General features: G+C 39.5%; 1 long non-coding RNA gene across 8 annotated transcripts; it reads right to left on the reverse strand.

Moving 5' to 3' along the window:
* Positions 1-1389: 1389 nt before the first annotated feature.
* On the reverse strand, positions 1390-20633 carry LOC116227777 (uncharacterized). 8 transcript variants are annotated; one of them, XR_016465372.1, is made up of 7 exons: positions 20354-20439; positions 17207-17307; positions 10749-10997; positions 10298-10380; positions 8740-8919; positions 5806-5877; positions 1390-4581 (listed from the first exon to the last, which is right to left on the reverse strand). It is a non-coding gene; the product is annotated as an uncharacterized LOC116227777 (long non-coding RNA). The 8 variants fall into 8 exon arrangements; XR_016465376.1 differs by lacking the exons at positions 1390-4581; positions 20354-20439 and adding exons at positions 19832-19995; positions 20587-20633 and having other exon boundaries at positions 5061-5877; XR_016465375.1 differs by lacking the exon at positions 1390-4581 and adding an exon at positions 19832-19995 and having other exon boundaries at positions 5061-5877; positions 20381-20459.
* Positions 20634-20731: the final 98 nt, after the last annotated feature.

The raw sequence follows: 20731 nt of genomic DNA on the forward strand, positions 1-20731 counted from the left end.
CTACAGACATTGCTTGCCACCTCTCCTGAAGTGTAAAACATGTAGAGCTGTTGGCTTTCTTTAACTGTATGACCACAGAGTTTCCGGTTTCAGCCCTGAATTTGAGCAAATTCACCAGCACTGCACTTGGTAGGTGCATTCCAAATGGGAATTATCATAGAATTATAGAATCGTTAAGGTTGGAAAAGACCACTAAGATCACCAAGTCATCATCAGTCCATCACCACCATACCCACTAACCATGTCCCTCAGTGCCACATCTACACATTTCTTGAACCCATTCAGAGAAATTAGTTCAAACGATCTCTTCATGAGCAAAATGTGTCTTTAAAACTGATGTAAGGTTGTTTAAACCAAGTCCAGCTGTCAGAAAAGAAACTTCTTCCTTTAGTAAAAAAAACAAGCAATGATTTTCTTTTCTCCTTCAGAGTTCATCACTGGGCAACATCTGGATATGGTCTAATTACCATAGCCCAGAGAAGCCTGAAGAAATCCTCCCTTAGCATAGTGCTAGGGCTGAACAACAAACCAGGGGTCCTGTACTCCATATTGCAGCTACACCTTGCCTATCCCAGCCAGATGCTGCCCAGGCTGGTATATCTGTCCAACACCCTTTGCTGTGATTAGATCCCCATAAAACTTAAGAGCAATTTCAGCAGCAAGGCAGCAGCTGGTGGCGGTGGGGGTGGTGGACATCCCAGTAGAACTCTTTGCAGAATAGGGAAATCCCACTGGGACAAGGGGGTGGCTTCCTTCCTGGCCAAATATCCTGCTCCAGCTGCAATGAGAGGAGACAGGTCTGGCATTTGTGTGCATCCTTTTGACTTCATCTGCATTTCAGCTTGGTTCTGCCTCAGCTCTCAAGGCCTCCATGTGATCAGAAAAAGGGCATTTCCCTTCACATTTCCTCCCCTGTTGTACCTTAGAAGGTAAGAGTTTAATAGCAAGGACTTTGCTGCAGGCTCGCACAGCAGGAAAACACTGATGATAACACAAACATCGATGGATGAAAAAAAGAATATAGCTCAGATTCTAGAAAATTCCCTACATTAAAACTAAATGATCTTTAAGGTCCCTTCCAACCCAAGCCATTCTATGATTTTGTGATTTGATTATTAGAAGTGGATATGGAGTTTGACCTAAATTTTCAAGGAGAGAAATTATTATCACTGAGAACAACTTGGGATGAAGCACTCAGGTGCTCCTGGTTGAAGAGAATATCCAGCAAGTCTCTCTCTCAGAACATAAACAGGAAACAGATAAAAAATGTTAGCTGCAGTTTGCAACTAATGAAAAAACTGTATTGAAGCTAAGGCTTTGCTCTAATTTTAATGTATTTTCTTAGGTGTTCCATAGCTGTGACTAATTTGCACTGCTAGGTCTGCCTTTTTTGAAGTTAAAAAGTGCATCTGAAGTGCTGCAACCTTTAGCCAGGATATTCAAATTGCAATAACATTTCAAAGCCTGTCAAATGGGGGGATGATGCTCAGACACCCTCAATGCTCTGAGCAATGTGTATAAACAATCTCCCTCATTCTGAATCTCAGACTAGTGGTAATGGTATGTACGGTTTGGAAGATACACTTAATCATCATTAGTTCCTTTGTTCCTTCCTTCTGTCCTATCTTTCTATCTTTCGTTCTTCTGTGCTCCCTTCCTCCATCTCCTCCTTCTCTCTTTCCTTCATTCCTTCAATCTTTTCCTTTGTTTCCTTCCTTCTTTCCACCCTTTCTTCTTCCTTTCTTTCTTCCTTCTTCTCTTTTGTTCTATTTCTCTGTCTTTCTTCCTTTACTTTTCTTTCTCTCTTCCTTATCTTTTCCTTTCTTCTACAGATCTAAATGTATATAATTTTTAAGTTCTTGTTGTTAAGTACTTCTGGTTAATAGACCCCACTACCCACATAATTTTGCTTGGCAATGATCACTCTCAGGAAAATTCATCAGAGCAGAAAGCACATAGCAAAATTAAGAGGATTCACAACAAATTGAGTGGGTCTGCTGATCACCATGTAAAACTTCTACCTGCAAGCCATGGGGTGTGAGTCTTTAGATGACCAAAAAGTCAAAGTTTGATGGGGTGAGCTGGGATAGCACTGAGCTGCTCAGCTGTGAGCTCCTCAAGTTGTCAGCTCTGCTCAGTGATCCAGGAGGTGGGGAAACGAGGGCCTTGCAGGAACCCACAGGCAGACACAGCCCCAGCTGGGTAGCCCACCCTGTGTGGCAGGCTTAGTATGTGGGGTGGGCATACCTTATGGTGCCTGTGACAGATGGAGTAATATGGCATAGTGAATTCATGAGAGCAATTCAGGCCACCTGCTACCCTAGACTACGAGGCTGTGGGGGCCAGGCTCTGCCAAATCTGGATGAAGTCTCTGAACCACTGTTAGAAGTCGTTTCTATGCTATAGACATAGCCTAAGTGTGCTGCCTTTTAATGTAGCTCGGAAGCAGGATGGCTGTTCCAACCTGTGAGCTGGGAGAGACTAAAGGGAGCTGCAGTCCTTCAAGAAAACTAAGAAGAGGTTTGATTTAGGTATCCGGTGCTATCTAACATTCTTTATTCATACTTGGGAAGGTAAGTGGGGGTTTGGACATGGGCCAGAGATGTATTTGTACATGACTTATTCTTAAGATCAGGCATACAATGTGACTTGATGCCTACAAGGCGAGGTGTTGTTTGCATATAACTGTGTCTGTATTGTCCATGCAGCTGAGCATAAACAAATGATTGTTTGCAAACATTAACCCTGCAGAGCAGGGAGAGCAGTTGCACAAGAGCTGGATCTGTTGCAGCAGCTATCAACTCCCTAAAAAGCACAAAAAGGTACAGATGTGTGTGGCGCAATTAGTAGCATGACAATGAATGTTTTTCTACTGGGAAAGGAGCCAGAGAAGGTTTTTTTGTCTTCAGGAAGCTGTCAGCCCTTCTCTATGCCCTTCCTACAGAATTTCTCTAAGTGGGGAAATGAAAACCAAATTTACCCAATCTATTCTTGTTTTTTTGTAATGGAAATCAGGTAAAGGCAGTAGGTGCTTCCTGCAAATGGCTACAGCATACACAAGCTGAGCAAAAAATCCATTCAAGGCTGGATGCCAGAGGAAAAAGTTGGGTTTGGATGTTCTGCAATGCCTGGAAAGCAACTTTCACACAAAATTGTTATTTTTGACTGTCAGAGCATTTCCACCCCGTCTGATGAGAGCTGTGGTTTCACACCTCTCTTTGATGCTGGCTAAATTAATTGCATGATTTCTGACTGGTTTCCTTCTTGCTAATAATTTTTAAATGTTTTCAATGAGAAAGGCAAAATTTTGAACAGAAATATCCCGCCTTTGTGAAAACAGGTAGATGGGTTGAAGTGAAAACACCTGTAAGCATCCTTGCCAAAGTAAAGGCAACCATCCTTACCAAGGTAAAGGCTATCAAATTGTTCTTTGTTTGAGACTCATTGTGTGATGGACATCTCATAGGTGTTGCTGCTGTGGGAAAAGCTTCACTGGGTGCTTTTTGATAGGAGAAGGGGAAATAGTTTCAAACTAAAAGAGGGGAGTTTTAGACTGGGTATAAGTAAAAAGTTTCGTACAATACGGATGGTGAGGCACTGGCACACATTGCCCAGAGAGGTGATGGGTGGGTCAGGCTGCACAGGGATCTGAGCGCCCTGATGTAGCTGTAGGTGTCCCTGTTCATTGCAGGGGAGTTGGACTAGATGACCTTTAAGGTCACTTCCAACTCAAACAGTTATGTGAATCATATTTTATGATTTTCTTATTCTTTTTCTTCTTTAGTTGTGGAAAGCAGTGCAAGTCTAGGAAACCATGGTTTGCTATTGCTCCAAAATTATTGCATGTTGCTGGAAAGATTTTTGCATTTAGCTATCTTAAAAACAAACAAACACAAACCCACAATCCATGGCTATGACACTACTTCCTTTTAGAAAAAGCTGTCAGTGTGTCAATATCATACGTACAAATCTCTGAGATTATTCACGTACTACTTCTAAACATCTGAATTTACCTCTTTAATCAGAGTTTCTAAAAGCACCTGCATATGTTAGGAAGCAATTTCCCAGGGATAAAGGAAGGTTTCACAGGGGAGAAATGCGTGGCTGGCAGGTGAAATGATTCACCTTGGGGTTACACAGAAAGCTGGGAAATGAGGTCCAGCCCTGAAGACACACTGGGAGTGTGGAAGTGACCACAGGGCTTTTTGGCCAGTGTGCATCTGTGGCATTGCTGGCTCATCTATTTGTTTGACCAAATGGGTACAACTGATAGCTGAACCAGCTGACTTTCAGCTTTTTAGCCAAGCAATATTCAAGCCTATGTCTAAAGCGTAACACACTGACCACTTTGCTGCCAAGCACTTCATTAAAGACAACTTTGGTGCTTTTTTTTTCTATGAAATAGTTACTACAACAGTTTCATGGACTTTTAAAGACTAAGGAAAAAAAAAACCAAACAAGCCTATCACTAAAGTTCTTCCTTTCCACAGTAGGATGTGGCTCAGTCTCTGGAGGGTGAGAGAGTTCCTTCCCCAGGCTAGACAATGTCAAAATGCTGCCTTTCAACAGTGATGCACATTCCTGCAATTGTAGCAAGTGGCATTTGGCTGTTAAATGCTAAGCCTCATATAACTAAATTTCATCTAAATTTTATCATTATTTATGTGTTTATTCAGTGCTTATTCTTTATGTATCACTGTAGATGTTACATCATACAGAAGTTAAATAACTTTCAAAGCATTAACCAGTGAAATCTCCCCATTCACATCTGTAATGGGTGAGAAAATACTGAGACAAGCTTCTGCTCTCAAAAGTGTATTGCAAAAACTGCATGTGCATTTTAAATATAAATTTATCTGTTATATTCTTCTTAGCATAATGAAAAAGTGAACAAAAGGTCTACTTTCTATATAATTTTCTGAGCTTTGGAGTTATGTAACAATTTTGTGAATTTGTCCTGCAAACTTGATACATTGGATAGAACTTAACTGAGGGATAACTGATGAAGGAAAAGCTTTGTTGAGGTTTTTTTTTTTTTTCTTTCCCCTCCCATTGTTGAAGCTCTTCCCCTCTGAAGCCTGTTTGGTCAATCTGAAATTGGATAAAAAGATTCCAGTCTTTCTGCAACTATCCTAAAGAAATTTGTGATATATGAGCCTTGAAATTATGATTATCATCAGCATGCAAGATCTCCCAAAGACATTTTTGGAGCTTTGCAAGAATTAATATTTACAACAGTCAAACACCCAATATCCTCAGGTTTTATGGCAGCTGCAGGCAATAAAGCCCATTAACCCATAGCAAGTAACAATCCTAGCCAAGCCAAGTTTGCTCCTCCTTGCAGAAGAACACAGAGCTTTGTGAAAATAGGATGGGTCATTAATGACAATGGACTCTTCAGCTGAAGTGACTTCCTGTTAATTTGGAGCTCTGTTAGTATGTCTGTTCTTGCTGACTGCACTCAAAAGTCTGGGACAGTGAAGAAATTTGAGTTTGTGTTGCATTGGAGCTTGTGTCTCAGCTCAGATCGAGACACACTGAGCATTCCTGGGTGTCCCAGGAGTTTGGCAATCCCAAACACGAGGATGGATAGTCTGTAGGTTATTGCAGCCCTGGATGAGAGAAGATCTTTACCGTTCCCTTGACGTAAAAACTAAAATGCGCCATGTGTGTTATAAACGGGAGGTGGTCTGAATACGTCTCCTAGTGGTTAAAAGCAGCCATGACATGTTTTGCACGTGCTTTGCTAGAGTTTTGAAGCTCACGGTAAATTGGATAAGTAACTTTGTTTCCCCCTAGTATTACCTTCCTGTTTTAAATTGGATTTTCATCCTTCCTAGAATGTTTGGACTTCCTCTATAGCAAGGAGGATGATAACTGCAAGAAAAAGGATATAAACAGAGAAGGTTGGTCAGCACTCTGATTTCCGCCCATCACAGGGTGTTTTAGGCACTTTCCTGTCTATCTCTCCTTTTCCTCACTACTGTGGACATTATATGTTGGAATTTCATAACTAAAAAACCTGATCCCATTGTGAATGAAGCAATAAAAATCTGAAACGAAAAGGTAATCCTGCTCCAAATTGCTTTTGAGATGTATGACAAGAAACAACAGATGGATACAGCTCACTGAGGGGAATTAAAGGCAGCAGTGAGGCAGTACTGATCAGTGTGATAGGCAGGCAGCACAGGATGTAAGCTGTTGCCAAGGCTTTTGCATTGTGGCAAAGAAGGAAAAAAAAAAAAAAAAAAAAAAAAAAAGGAAGGATTTGACAAAAGCTAATGAGAGCTCTGTAAATATTTTTGTAAGCCAAGAGCATGAGAGAAAGCACGAAATAGATTGTTTGAACATCTAACAGTAACTAATTTGTGTAGTATGATACCCATGACTTCATAATGGAGGTTATGAAGGGTAATTCATGAGCATGTCTGAGTGTGTTTAAATACCACTGCAGAGTGGAGGATTGTTAAACTAATAATTCCAGAGAAAAGGCTTAGAATCATGTTAAGAAAAGGCTGTGTGATTTTAGGCAGGTGATAAGCAAAGAAATTGGAAGCTGCTGGGCCATAACCTTCTGGTATGAGCGGAGGAGGTTATTAATATGAAAACTGACAAAGGGATTTTTTAGCCATTGCAGACTCTGCTGTATCAGGTTGGGTTCTGTTTTCATTTGCAATGGCTAAAATATGGTTGTGGTTGCTCTGAATTTAGAGCTGGTGTGTGTTTATTTCAGGAAAAGACATTTCACTTAGGGTGAGAGAATACATATTGGGATAAAAGAAGTTCTATAAACAGCAAGTCTACAGTCAGCACGTTGCTGTCAAGGAAGTTAGCCTATCTCAGCAAGATTGATGTAGTTACGTTGAAGGAAGTGTCATACCTAAAACCAGTATTTCTCTTAAACATGTCTCATTAATACTTACAATTAGATTTTAAAGCTATTATTTGGGAAACACAGTATCTTTTAAAAGAACTCTGCTTTTAATCTCACAAAGCTCCTTAAAGCCAATACCTGATGGAGCCCACTGACTGAATACTTTTTGTCTGCTGCCTGCAGCAGAGATAAAATAGGGAGGACCATTGTGAAAAAGACTTTGTATGAAGCCAGTTATTCATGACATGCGACAGCAGCTACGATGACTTTCCTGAAACACAGACCCTCCAAATCTTTATTCTTTGGAATTGATGTCAATATTTTTAATTATTATTATTTTTTAACATCCAGGATTTTCTATGCCTTAATTTTTATAGTTGAATTTTAGGTTGTCAAATCTAATCTTCTCAAGAAGCCTTTGGATATATTTTTTCTAGTATAATTTGTGTAAGATAATGCAGGCTGGAGCAAATGTGACCTCTCCATGCCCTACTCTTCACTAGACAAAAGCAGTTGCCTGCAGCTGTGTCCATCTCATCCTTAAAGGGGTTTTAAAATGCCACTTGATATGCTGAATGTATTTGAATGAATATTTTCTGTCATTACCAATTGAAATAACTCCTGCCACCTCCTTATGACCTTCAGAGCTAGAAAACAGCATTCTTTTCCTTAAGGACAATTTGGGAAGGTCTGATTTGGGAAGTATTTCCTTGCTCTTGAAGAGAGGCATTTACATAGATCTGTGTAGGTATTATAGGGAACTAATTTAACAAGTCCTAGGCTCTAGTTTCAGGCTGGCTCAGGTATGAACTCATTCAGTGGCTGTGGGAACATTTGTTCGGGTATTTTATCATCAAAATTTTCCGAGTCTCTGTGAAACCTGAATAGGATTAAGTCATAGTGAAAATCAAATTCTTGTTTAGTTTTGCTTTCAGAAAATATGGAAGTAGGCCTAGGAAGAGTTAAATAGAAGTGGACAAAAGCTGGGGTTTTCTTAGCTAGAAGATACTGTGCATAATAAGGAAGATAAAAGGAGTAGTTTGTGGTAGGGGAAATCCTGACCTCATTTGTAAGACAGTTCACTCCAAGTATGCTCTTAGGAGAAGACAGGACTTTGAATTCAGTCACTACACATGCTAGCACAGTACACAAAATTTAAGCTTTTTTTTTCCTCTGTTACCAACAGTATGGGGAAAGGGAAGTCCACACTTCACCAGCATTTTGTTTAACTTCTGTTTTTCAGAGAAAGGGTAATTTACCCCCGAGTTTCCTCATAGGTATCTTTGGTTTCTGAGAAGTTGTGATGGCCATACAACTCCAGTTTATACTCACTACAACTGCAGTTTGAAATTTTGGAAAATTTCATTTAGGTACTTCAAACTCAATGTATAAGAGCATAATCAAAATCAGCAGCTTTGGAAATTCTCTGCCTCTATTTAGGATGTACATATACTCCAAAGATAGAAGAAAATATACTTGTAGTTTGTGCAAAAATGAAGATAAGTCAGCTGGATTTTAGTAGATAGAGAGGTCTGGCTTTTATACTAATGTGTCCTTTCGAAGTTTTCATTTAACACTAGCCCCAGCTGCCATATATATGGCAACTTCAGTTAAGAATTGATTTTTTTTTTCCCTAAGAACTGACAAATTTTGAGTTGTCTTATTTGTGAAACGGTGAAATGTGAAATGCTTCAATGGTGAAATTGTGAAATGCTTCTTACCTGCTCCTTCATGGGCATGAATTTGAGTTAATGCTTGTACAGTGTGTGAAAACAGGAAGTCCTCATTTATTAAATCTGAAGATGAAGAATTGCATGAAATAGATGAAAGGTAACCACCCCTGTACATCTGGCCCAGTCTCTTACCTGTCCTGATCATGATGTTTTTGCTTTGAACAGGTGGAACAAGGTAATAAGGTGGCTAAAAATAAGTTTGTGGTGCTATTACACGTTTTCTTCTTCACAGAAGACAAAACATAGAAGACAACAGCTCGGGTTCTGAATGTCAAGGCATGATGTAGTTCATCTACAGCCAGCACTGCTTCCCTGTTAAAAATAAAAGCAGTGCATGTTTTTTCTCATGTTATCTTACAGAGATGAGTCAGGGCAAACAGCTATGCAGATACGTGTATTTTATTTATAAACTTAATGATAACTGCATTATTATTAATCATACAGAAAATAATAGCTGGTACTACTCAACTACTCAATCAGTGGGCTGGCAGGGAAGGGATTTCGCTATTTTTAGTACACTAGAACTATAAACTTAAGACTAATCTTTTAGGCAGCCATTTGCTAGTCTTAGTAACTTTTTGTTGGCAATTAAAAATGGGTGACAAAACCTAAACAATTTAGGTTTTTGTTTATCATTCTGACAGCCTAAGTACTGAATGCACAAATTACATTGTGTGATTTTTTCCCTCAGTTGTAACTGAAAAAATGCAGATACGCAAATTCTTCTTTAGAAATTTGCAACTTCCAATCTGTATTTATTTCTGTACTGTTACTGGAACAGTTATGCTGGGGGTTATCACATCCGCCTTCAGGTACCAACTGAAGTATCTGAGCTGAAATCTACCCTGAGCTCCCTCTATTCTCAGCTATGTCCTCATCCCACTGTCTATTTGAATCCTGGTCTAAGTTGTTCCACAGATGTTATGACCAATAGGAATACCTTCCATTAAAACTGGTAATTTTTACATACTCCTCTGTGTAAGCAATATCTAAAATCCTAAATCATGACAGGCTGGAGGGAAAGGATTTGCTTTGGTCTGCTAATGCATGAAGTAAATGGCAGTAGCACTCAGAAATTCAACTGCAGCAGCTTCTGGGTACTTGGAGTAGTCCTGGAGGCAAGGAACTTCTAGTTACAGAGCTATGATTATTTCTCATGCCAATTAGCTCACACCACTACTTCATCAAAAATAGACCATACCTTTGTTTACATTTATGTAATTTAATGGTCTGCATCCTGAGTATCTGCACACATTTGTAAAGGCAGATTCCTTCTGGTAGGACCATGCATGTCTATAATGTGCCATAAAGAACTGTGACATTAAAACAATCAATAATAATATAGCATCTTCTCTCTCCTCCCCAGGAAAAAGCTTTTTTGCTTATAAACTTACCTCCTGTTTTTTTTTTTTTTTTTTCCTTATTCTTTGAGTGCAGCCAGTGCTGGTATATGTTGCAAGCAGGGTGGCTAGATTAGATGTTGCGAATCTAATGTGACATACTTCACTTGTTCCAGCTAATTCCAGCTGTCACCTGGGCCTGTAACTCTGCTTTAAGCAGCTGCTAAGTGTTCGGAGCTTTGCTTCTCTTGATCTGCAAGTGCCCAGTTCTGAACCATTCAAAGCAGGTTTTATCAACACAAATAGGATAAAAGCTTAGGCAGTACTTCATTATTTTTCAGAGTACTCACTAGTAAACGCGTGCAGCTTTCTCCCTGTTACTTTCCTTATTCCTTCCATACTCAGTGCTGCCAGGAAGATATTTTTTTTCGTTCTGGAAAAAAGCAAACACTAGTGAAGGCAGAAGATTAAGATTTAGGAAAGAAAATACATGCAGTGAAGGGAGGTAAGAGTGATTACACCTTGCTTTTGTGTGTGAAAGTGAGCCATTCCTTCAGTTTGAATTAAGCAACTCTGTTTTGCCATTACTTTGCATTAATGCTGTGGTTTTTTTTTTCTTAATCCTGTTGAGAAAAAGTCTGTTGCATTCATTTATCATGCTTGTTTTTATGCACTCAAAACATCAACACTCACAGCAAAGATCCGAAAATAACAATTTAAAGTTTTATCACTGTTTCCTAATGCCAGTAAATTGCATGGCAGCAACATTTTTGTTGAAATAAAGAAAAGGAGATCACTTACCAATTGCTATTGGTGACAAAATAGACTCAACTTGGGGAAGGTTGATTTAATTTGTTGCTGGTTAAAAATAAAAACACATTCTCATAATATCCTTCTGTTTCCCAGAGTCCACTTCACTGTTTTGTGGGCTCAACTTCATTGTGCAGCAGGTGTATTTCAGAGATCAATGGCTCTGTTGGAGATGGAGGTCTCTTTTCATGGAGGCCAACCCCTGAAGCTGTCCTGCTACCAAAGCACTCACTCCACCTGCTTTTATAAAGAGAAGAAATCAGAAAAAAAAATCAGATTCCAAGGGATCCCTAAAGATCTCTAGTGAAATCTGATGCTCAAAGCAGGGCTAACATGGAAATTGCATTAGGTTTCCCAGGAATGAAAATTTCACAACCTCTCCTTTTCAATTATAAGGAAGAAAAACTGGATGGATTGCATGAGTGGGAACTAGAGCCTGGTTTGCAATTCAGACTTCGTTATTACTGAGAGTGGATGAATGCCATGAAATTAGAACTGTGTTTGAAGAGAATTGGCATCCATACAGTTTGCAGTGGAAAACGTTCACATTAACAGCAGTCATCCTTACAGTTATCCTTTACTGCATCTGATCTGCCTTGGGGTGGAATGGGCAATAAGGGTGGCAAATGTTCCTTAAGGCAAAGACTCTTTAGCAGTCTGGATTCAGATGGCTTTAGGTACAATGGAGCACAAGTACCAATGACTTCTATAGTGACCATTTTGAGCTCCCTTGTAAAAGGTAAAAGTTACATGTTATGTAGAGTAAATGAGGTGTAACTGAAAAAAGCAGTGACCTCAGCCTCCTTCCTGGCCTGTATCTTTTATACAAACCTTGCATGCCTCCCTGCTACAAATCAGAAAATGTCTCATTATATGACAAAAGGGAAAAATAATTTTTTGGCTTTTGAGTGGTGCTTTAGGGTGCAAACAATATTAACAAATATGCTAAGCACTGAAAACAGAGGATACCTATAAAAACCTTCATTTTCAAATATATGCTCAATGTCATTGTAAGAAATCTGAATACTGTCATCCTATGGAGTGAAGACAGATGCCTGGTCCAGTCTTTATGCCTCCTGGCACGGTAAAGACAATGCAAAAGGAAAAAAGAGGGCTATGGAGGAAAATGATCCAAAGGATGGAACACCTTTCCTATGAGGACAGGCTGAGAGAGCTGGGGCTGTTCAGCCTGGAGAAGAGAAGGCTCTGGGATAACCTGAGAGTGGCTTTTCAATATCTGAAGTGGGGCTATAAGAACAAAGAGAATGAAAAGAACAAAAAGAATGGGCTGCCCAGAGAGATGGTGGAGTCACCAACCCTGGAGGTGTTCAAGGAACGTTTGGATATTGTGTTGAGGGACATGGTTTAGCAAGAACCATTGGTGATGGGTGAATGATTGGACTGGATGATCCTGTGGATCTTTTCCAAACTTAGTGATTCTATGATTCTATGAAAGGAGACAGATTCTTTATCAGGGTGTGTTGTGATAAGACAAGGGGAAATGGTTTCAAACTAAATGAAGGGACATTTAGATTGGATATAAGGAAAATGTGTTCTATGATGAGGGTAGTGAGGCATTGACACAAGTTACCCAGAAAGGTGGTGGATGCCCCATCCTTGGAGACATTCAAGATCAGACTGGACAGGGCTCTGAGCATCTGATGTAGCTGTAGGTGTCCCTGTAAATTGCAGAGGAGTTGGACTAGATGATGTTTTAAGGGTTCCTTCCAACTCAAATGATTTTATGAAGATCTGAGTTAGAAAACTCAGAGGGAAGTTGCAAAGAGGTGGGTTTGCTCTTTGTAGCTTGAAGAGAATGGGAAAGAAGAAATCAGTAGCTGTTATTTAGGCAGTAGCCATCTCTGAGTCTTCATCTTTTCCTTACTGGCTGGAGGGGTAAGCACAGCTTTTCTGAGCTCTGTCATATGCTACAGAGGTAGCCAGAGCCATGGATGGTTTGTGATCAGAAAGTTGCTTGTGTGTCTAGAACTGGTTTTGCTTTCTGAAATGAGACTGGTAGTGAAAGATACTCAGGGGAAAGCATCGTCTGACAAAGTGGGTGAGATGTGGTTAGAATTAATATGTAAAGAAGGCTGCAAATTTTGCATATTTATGCAATCACTTTTCCGGAGGATGTAGCTACTATATATAAGTTCTGGTATTTATTTTAACTTAGTAAGAACTGAACACCATCTGTACTCAGAGAATAAAGACAAAACAAACTCACACTGTTTAGCTTTTTTGTTTTTTGAGCTCTTCAGAGAAGAGACTATGCCATAGGTCTCTAGGACATTTAGCATCAAGGGTGTTTAAGGCCCCCTAATGTACTTCAAAAAAATAAAGTAGAGCACAAAAATATTGCATGGGAGACCCTACAGCTGGCTTAGTGCTGAATTACAAACTCTGCTTAGTGCCAAAACTTTTGTGCTATTTACGTTTAAAGGTTGCTCTTGGCTGTACTGAAGAACAGAAGGTTTGGCTGTTATTATTTTACAAGATTTAGATAAGTTGGAATCACTTGGCAACTCAATTTGAGAGCTGCTTTCTCCAAAAGAAAATATACTGCTTTTTAAAGATATATATATATATTTTAAATACATGCAGCCTTTATAACATACTAATATACTCTGCTGCACAGTCTCTGCAGCACTCTTCTAGTCGTTGCTTTATTAATTTGATTCATCCCTTGTTAACTCAGATTGGTCTTGCAGTAACTCTGAAGACTTCCATATTGAGCTTCAGGTTTTGCTTCCTGTCAGGAGACTGAATGTTTCTGGACAGTACGTAAGTGAATTACCTTCTTTCCTTTTGAAGTCTTTATCATAATGATGTTATTTGCAGGGGTAATCATGCATGTCATTATAAAAAGGTGATTGTATCTTGTTCAAGTCAATCAACACTATACTGGCACTGCAATATATTGGCAGCAAATCACTGTAAGAAGATTTCTGTGAACAAGAATCATGTTAAATCCAGGACAAAATTCAGGGAAATATGAATTAAAGAACAGACTTAGAAGGAAAACCTGTTCATAGATTCATTTATGAACTACACTACTGTGCTTTCTCAATTAAACAATGCTGCTTTCTTGTAAGTTTAGCATGTACTCTGTTCATGAAAGACATATGGATTCTATCAGCACACCTTCCACTTCTTGATCACAGATCTACTTGCACTGTCTTAAGAAAGGTGTGAAAGAGAATGTCTCACATGGTAGTGCCATGTGTGTGCCATATTCCTAGCATGTTTTAAAAACAACCTCTCTTTTGGTTCAATATGGGACACTGAAGAATAATATATTTTACAATTTATATTAATGTAACTTCCAGATGTTTGGTGAAGGGGCCGAAGTGCAATCTGCTGAAAGATGTAAACCAGCTTCCTTTTAAAACAATAGCAGAATTTTAACAAAGATATACCAGAAAGCAATTAGTTACTGCTATTATCCATGTGCCCTGGATCAGTGCCCTGCTCTGCTGGATAACTGTACTAAACTCAGAGAAATGCCTGCTACCCTGAGGCATTTACAGTCTAAGGTTGCAATGCTATAATGAGTTGTGTGGGCTTGATCCTAAAGAAGAAACTGAGGGCTGAAGACTTAATTCTAAAAAAGATCAGCTAGTGAGCTTACTGATATGTAAAATATGTGGATGAGAACAAAACTAATAAGAAAGTTGCTGAAGCCTTTGGTCTACGTAATCTGAGAACTCAAAAGAAGTCTGGATCTTTCAGCTAGGATTTAAAAATAAATCTGTCCTCTGTGAATGTATTAATAAATTAGCTTCTAACTCTAGCCTGAGTTATCATGAATGCTTCTGTACGTTATTATAATATCATCAGTGACCAGACTCGAATCCTGAGGTTGCATATGCTGTAAAAACACAGAAAAGTAAGCAAGGTTCATCTTTGTGGAGTATGACTTTTCTTTTATAATTTTGAGTAATTTCCACATATGTCAGATTATATTATTTCACTGAGTAAAATATTGTATTTAGATGGTTTTCTGGTCTTAGAAGTTTTGAGTAAATCAACCTTGAAAAATTCTCCAAACGCCGAAGACAGATAAATTGAAATAAGAAAAGATGGCAACAGATTCAGCTGTGCCAGAAAAGAAAGCCTGATACCTTTGATGAATAATTCACCTTAGTAAATATTGTCTCTGTAATTTAACTTACAGGATACCCTACAGAAAACTGGAAGTGTTGTTACGGAGGAATAAACAAGAACTGTAGAAAATAAGACAGTGGGGGCACACTGTCAGGCGAGTTTGACAACCCATAATATGGCTGCACTATTTTAATATTAGGAAAAATGTAACATGGAAAACAAACACAGACTATTGGGCATTGTTTGTACTACAGTCATTTCTCTCTGTGCCACCAGCTGTGCATAGAATCCTCCTTGGCTCTGGGGCAGTACAGGCTGCCTGCTCTCATGCTAGAAGTTGCCCCATGACATCCCCATGCAAATCAGGGATTTTGATGCAGTAAACTGCAGTTACTTATTTACAGGAGGTTATGTGTCCGTTTTCAGTCACATGTGATGTAGCAGTATGTATCTAATTGCTATATTTGCGGTCTTGGGCAACATTTAAATATAGTCCTTTTATAGTAATGTAGAAGTACACCTGAAAGTACCTGATATGTTTAGTTATGCAAATATTGGAACTTTGTTCTCTCTCTGCTGCACTTTCAACTCTCTATGGACCCTTGGATGCAAATAAAGCAATACGGGCTTAGTTAATTATAGAATCAAAGACAAATGTTGTTTAGAAGGGACCATTGGAAGTTACTGGTCTAACTCGTTGCAAAACAGCAATAAATTCAAATCTAGATTAGATTGCTCTGCTCCTTATTTAGCCAAGTTTCAAAAATCTCTAAGGAAGGAGGTTACAATGCCTCCCTGGGGAACTTGGGCTATTGTTTAATCTCTGTCATGGTGAAAACATTTTTCCTTATATTCAAGCAGAACCTCTTGCTGCAACTTTTGGCTGTTGCCTCCCATCCTCCCATTGTTTGCCTCTCAACAAGCCTGTGTTGCTTTTCTTTATAACCTTTCTTCAGATAGGTTTAGTTAGATCTCTTCTTAGCCTTCTTTTCTGGCAGCTAAGTCCTTCTGTCTTACAACCTCTGCCTCCATAGGGGCATCCACAAGCTTGCTGACATTGTCCTTCATCCCATGGGCAGTGTTAGAGATAAAGATGTTAAGTATTATTAGCTGCAATATCCAATGTTGATGAATGCTACTCATGACCAGTTGTCAGATTTCATGCTGGTCACTGCAACCCTTTGAACTCAATGGTTCAGCCAGTTTTCAGCTTGAGGTCCACCTATGTAATCCATGTCTTTACAGCTTGCTGCAAGGATTCTTTGGGAGATTATCAAAGCCTTGCAAGAAAGTAAGCTTCATCATAGAATCATAGAAAGGCTTGGGTTGGAAGAGACCTCAAGGATCTTCAAGTTCCAATACCCCCTGCCACAGGCAGGGCCGCCAACCTCCACATTTAATACTAGACCAGGCTGCCCAGAGCCCCATCCAGTCTGGCCTTGAACACGTCCAGAGATGAGGCAGCCACAGCCTCTTTGGGCATCCATTTCTTCCACTTCCTACACAAAGGAAAGGGATGGCAATCTGGTTGGTAAAGCACGATTGCCCACAATAAACCTTTCCTCACCAGTTCTAAGCACCTTCCATTCCTACTGTGCTGATAAATGGCTTTCACAAGGCCAGAGCGATGCTTTCCATGCTAGCAAACCAGGAAAACCAGCATGAAGTGCTGTGATACTAATGTGATCTCATGGTATACATAAACATACTGGCTAATGCCTACAGATAATCTTCGTTTTGTTCTACATTCAACTGCAATAAAGGAGACTTGCTGTATGCTGCCATATCGTGTTTTTTCTTGATACATTTTTTATCTAGAGATAAAATGAGTTCACTTGGAAGCTATTTATTTTATATGGAAAATACAATTGTTTGGTTTCTGTTTTAACCCAAATTAATCTTATGTAAAAATGTTGAAATGTGAATATTTAAAATGAACAATGTTGTACTTAAACAGTCCCCAAGGTTAGAGAAAATTTGTTTATGCACAGCAAAGTTCATTTTAACTATATGTGCTATTTTTTCATACTGAGAGATGCAGGGGCAGATACAAATAGATCAAGAGGGAATGTGTTTGGCTTTTAGTATGTGTTTCACAAAGTTAGCATTAACTATTGATGAAGAAGTTCACTGTATTGTGCTTTTGTCAAGCTAGGAACTGCTGATAGACTTCAACAAAGTGGAGCATCCTGAGAGGTTCTTTAGATTTCAGAGACAGAAAGTATTTTCCTTTACAAAAAAAAAAGCAGTTCATAGTTATGAATTAAGGTACCTGTACTTACGTATGTTAAGATTTCTTAGGTTGATGTACACAAGAATTTAGTACACAAAAAATACTCTACCTGAAAATTTCATCTGAGTTTCTGTCTCTCTGCACTTCTGACCTTTCCTTTTTGTTCTCACCACTTCTGTAATTCTGAATCTGAGCTTCTTTTACAGCATTCTGGTAAAAAGACAAATGTTATGAAATCTTAACGCTTCTATTAAAAAAAATTGTTAAACTATCAAAACCATTGGCTGTCTGAGACTGTGCCAGAAGGTAAATAATTGGAACAATAAACATCATGTTAAGCAAGTCAGTTTTGAGGGACATGTTATACATTCCATGCAAACAAAACACTGCTAAAATTGACCCTGTAGTGATTAGATTCAAGAAGAAGCTCTGCTGTAGCCTCAGGAATATCTCACAATATCTACAATGCAAAATATTTATAGTATTCAGGGCACTCATGTTAATCCAGTCTTTTGCCAAAACAGACAAGGTAATGTTATTACATGTGATAAAGCTCAGAGCTGGCTTTTTTCCTTCAGGAATTTTCAACAGACCTTTTTTTGAGTAGAAAACTGAAATTATGGCCAGTCAATTTAAGAGAAATATAGAGATGATGGGGAATAAATGTTGCATTGACACCAAAAGCTGTTTCCTTGGGGCTCAGTTACCCTGTCACAGAACAAATAATTTGTGTTGAACAGAAAGATCACTGACTGTACAATTGGCTGAGGATATTCCCTGTTCGGTTTACTGGAATTCTAGCATTTTGTTTCCTTTATTCAAAGAATTCTTAACCTTCTTGCTGAATTTGTATACAGAGAATCACTGAGAATGACAGCATTATCTAGGTTGGAAGGAGGTTTCTAGACAAAATCCAGCTCAGAGCAGGGTTAGCTGTCAGTTCAGATCCATTTGCTTGTGGCTTGATTCTGTCTTTTCTTGAAAACCTCCAGAGATGGACATGGCACATCTCTATGCCCTTGTTCCAGTGCTTCACTGTTCTTAGAATGAAGTTTCCTCAGACACATTCAGTACTTTCCTGATTTCAATGTATGGCCTCTGTTGCTCCATTTCCTGCTGTGCACCTCAGTTAAGAGCCTGGCTATCATGTTGATGACCTCCCTGGAGGTCCCAGGCCTGCTATTAGTTCTCTTCCCATCTTTTCCCTAGCCCTGTTCTCTTAGCCTCTCCACTCAGAGAAAGTCTCCAGCCCTATCTTGGCAAGTCTGCTGAGTTTGTTCCAGTTTACCAATGTCTACCAGTCTTGCACTCCACATTACCCACAGCCCTCTGCAGAAGCTTTTATTAAATTAGGGGATTACAGTGAGGCTGATGAGATTTTACTGACCTCATTATCATTCTGTCACTCCCTGGTAGGGCACAAATTTAAGTCAGACAACATTGCTGCACAAGTGTCTGGTATGGCACTCTTATCTCCTTACCATATCCTACTCTCATTCAGTGTAGCTCAGTTTACCTTTATGTTTCAAAGGAGACGACAGACATTAAGGTAATTAATTACAACCATAATACAATCTGAAAAATATTCTGTATATAACATACTAAATTAGATATTCTTGCAGGTTAAAAGATTACTATTGACAGTTCTGGGATCTGTCCATACTTCACACACTTTCCCTTCCCAGGGAAAAATGATGGACATCATTGTCTCCTTTTTTTTGCACTTGCACTAGCTTATTCAGAGTGGTGGTGAAACACTACAAATCAAAGAATATTGAACGTTAAGGGGCATGTTTCCCTACAAAAGTTTAAATTAGGAGTAGCTCTTCATAGCTGAAGAACTGTGAGGAAATAGCAGATGGTAGCTGACTTCTCTAGTAGGTGAGTAGGTACAATTAGTGGACAGTACAAATCCCATCTGGAGGTACTTTGTCAAAGCTGGTCTTGCATTAGGATATTTCTGATGTCAGTGAAACTTATCTATGAACTATTAAAGATACACGTGGTAAATCACAGTTAATGTTATAAAGAATTTTCTTTTGTACCATGAACAGTGGTAGTGCAAACCAGACAAATTAAGTAAAAAGGAAAGAAGATGCAAATGGTACTGTTAATATATTGCTGAGATCCCTAAGCTGTCCTCTTTTCCTCCTGATGTCTTTCTGCTGAACCCAGTGTGCTCCCACAGAATAATATTGAGCTCAGAGTCACTGTACTCACTTGGACAAAACTTAAGTCAATAAAAAGGTTTGTGTGGCAATATTAAGAATTGGGAATAAATATCTGAAACCCTGAGAAAGACATCTCAAGACTGTGCAGGACCCTTGGTTGAAAGTAATAATCCAATTTGCATAGTCAGTTACCAAGTGGTTGCTTGGTTGCTAATATAGGTATGTAAATGTAAATTTGCATTGCCTGGCAATGAAAGAAATGACATAATGCACCAATAAAGCACATCCGTGGAATTCTTCTGCTTCATTATTCTGGAAGAAGGAATACAAAACAGAGATACACTGAAGTCGGAAAGAATATTACAACCTGACCTCTCTGAGTTTTGTTTAAATGAATGCTTTCACCTACCCAAGAATTTGTACTAAGATTTTACAGCCAAAGTGTTTAAACACTTGAGATGGTGTGTTTTTTCATGGATCTCTAGACTGCAAAGAGTTAGTATGACACACTTTAGAGCAGCATACTTCTTGTCTTCTCTTTGCCTAGAGCACGTAGTTCTTACCAGACCGAATAAAAACTTAAATAAAGATCTGTGCAGTAACATGGGCACAGAAATGGGTGCTCCTGTGGTCCAGTTAGTGGAAGGAAGCAGTGCTCTGAGTTTCAGTCCTCATTGAAAGAAAGATGTGGCTGTGCAACAGTGATATAGGTGTGCAGTCATCTTAACTGTAAGTGAAAGAGAAGACAGTGAACTGAGCACCGTATGAATAAACCTGCAGAATACAAATGATGTCTATATTAATTTTCAAAAGGAAATTCCTTTAGTCCTCATATAAATCATGGTGAAACCGTAAAAGCTTGCGGGCAATAGGTAGTGACTCATTGTGTATTGAGCAGCTCAAAAAGAAAGCAGAGTCCCTTCAGTTGTTTCTCTGCTGCGTGGGCAGCCCCGACTGAGAACCTTCTGAGGTGAAAACATCCCACGGACTGCCATCAGCCCTGTGGTTACAGCTCGTCGAAACTATGACGTGTTACATAAACGTGACTCTAATTCAATGCCAGCCACATACTACTGCTGAGTCACCTGAAGCAAACAGGAGGAGGACAGCACCTCTTATCAAAGCACCAGGCCATGACTTCACTCGCTTCTTAAGAGGCACTGGAGCAAGCTAGAGGCACCTCAGCCTTTTTGTGCCATCAGACCCTCCGGGAAACTGGCTTAAGCTTCCGTTGAGAAGAAAAATGGCTTTCCCGAGGGCTCTCCCGGTGGAGAAGAGGTGCGAAGAGCGGGACCCTCACAGCGAGGGCGGGAAGTACCTCAGCGCCTCACAGCAGCGGGCAACCAGCGGTGAGGACCCGCCCCCACCCGGCCCCGTCATCTTTCATGTGTCTGATTGGTCACAGTCAAGAACGACAGGGCGAAAAGCCAATCAAAACGCGCATTGCCCAGAGGGGGAGAGGC

This window comes from Phasianus colchicus, chromosome 3 (assembly GCF_987193195.1).
Source record: "Phasianus colchicus chromosome 3, bPhaCol1.hap1.1, whole genome shotgun sequence".
Taxonomy (NCBI): domain Eukaryota; kingdom Metazoa; phylum Chordata; class Aves; order Galliformes; family Phasianidae; genus Phasianus; species Phasianus colchicus.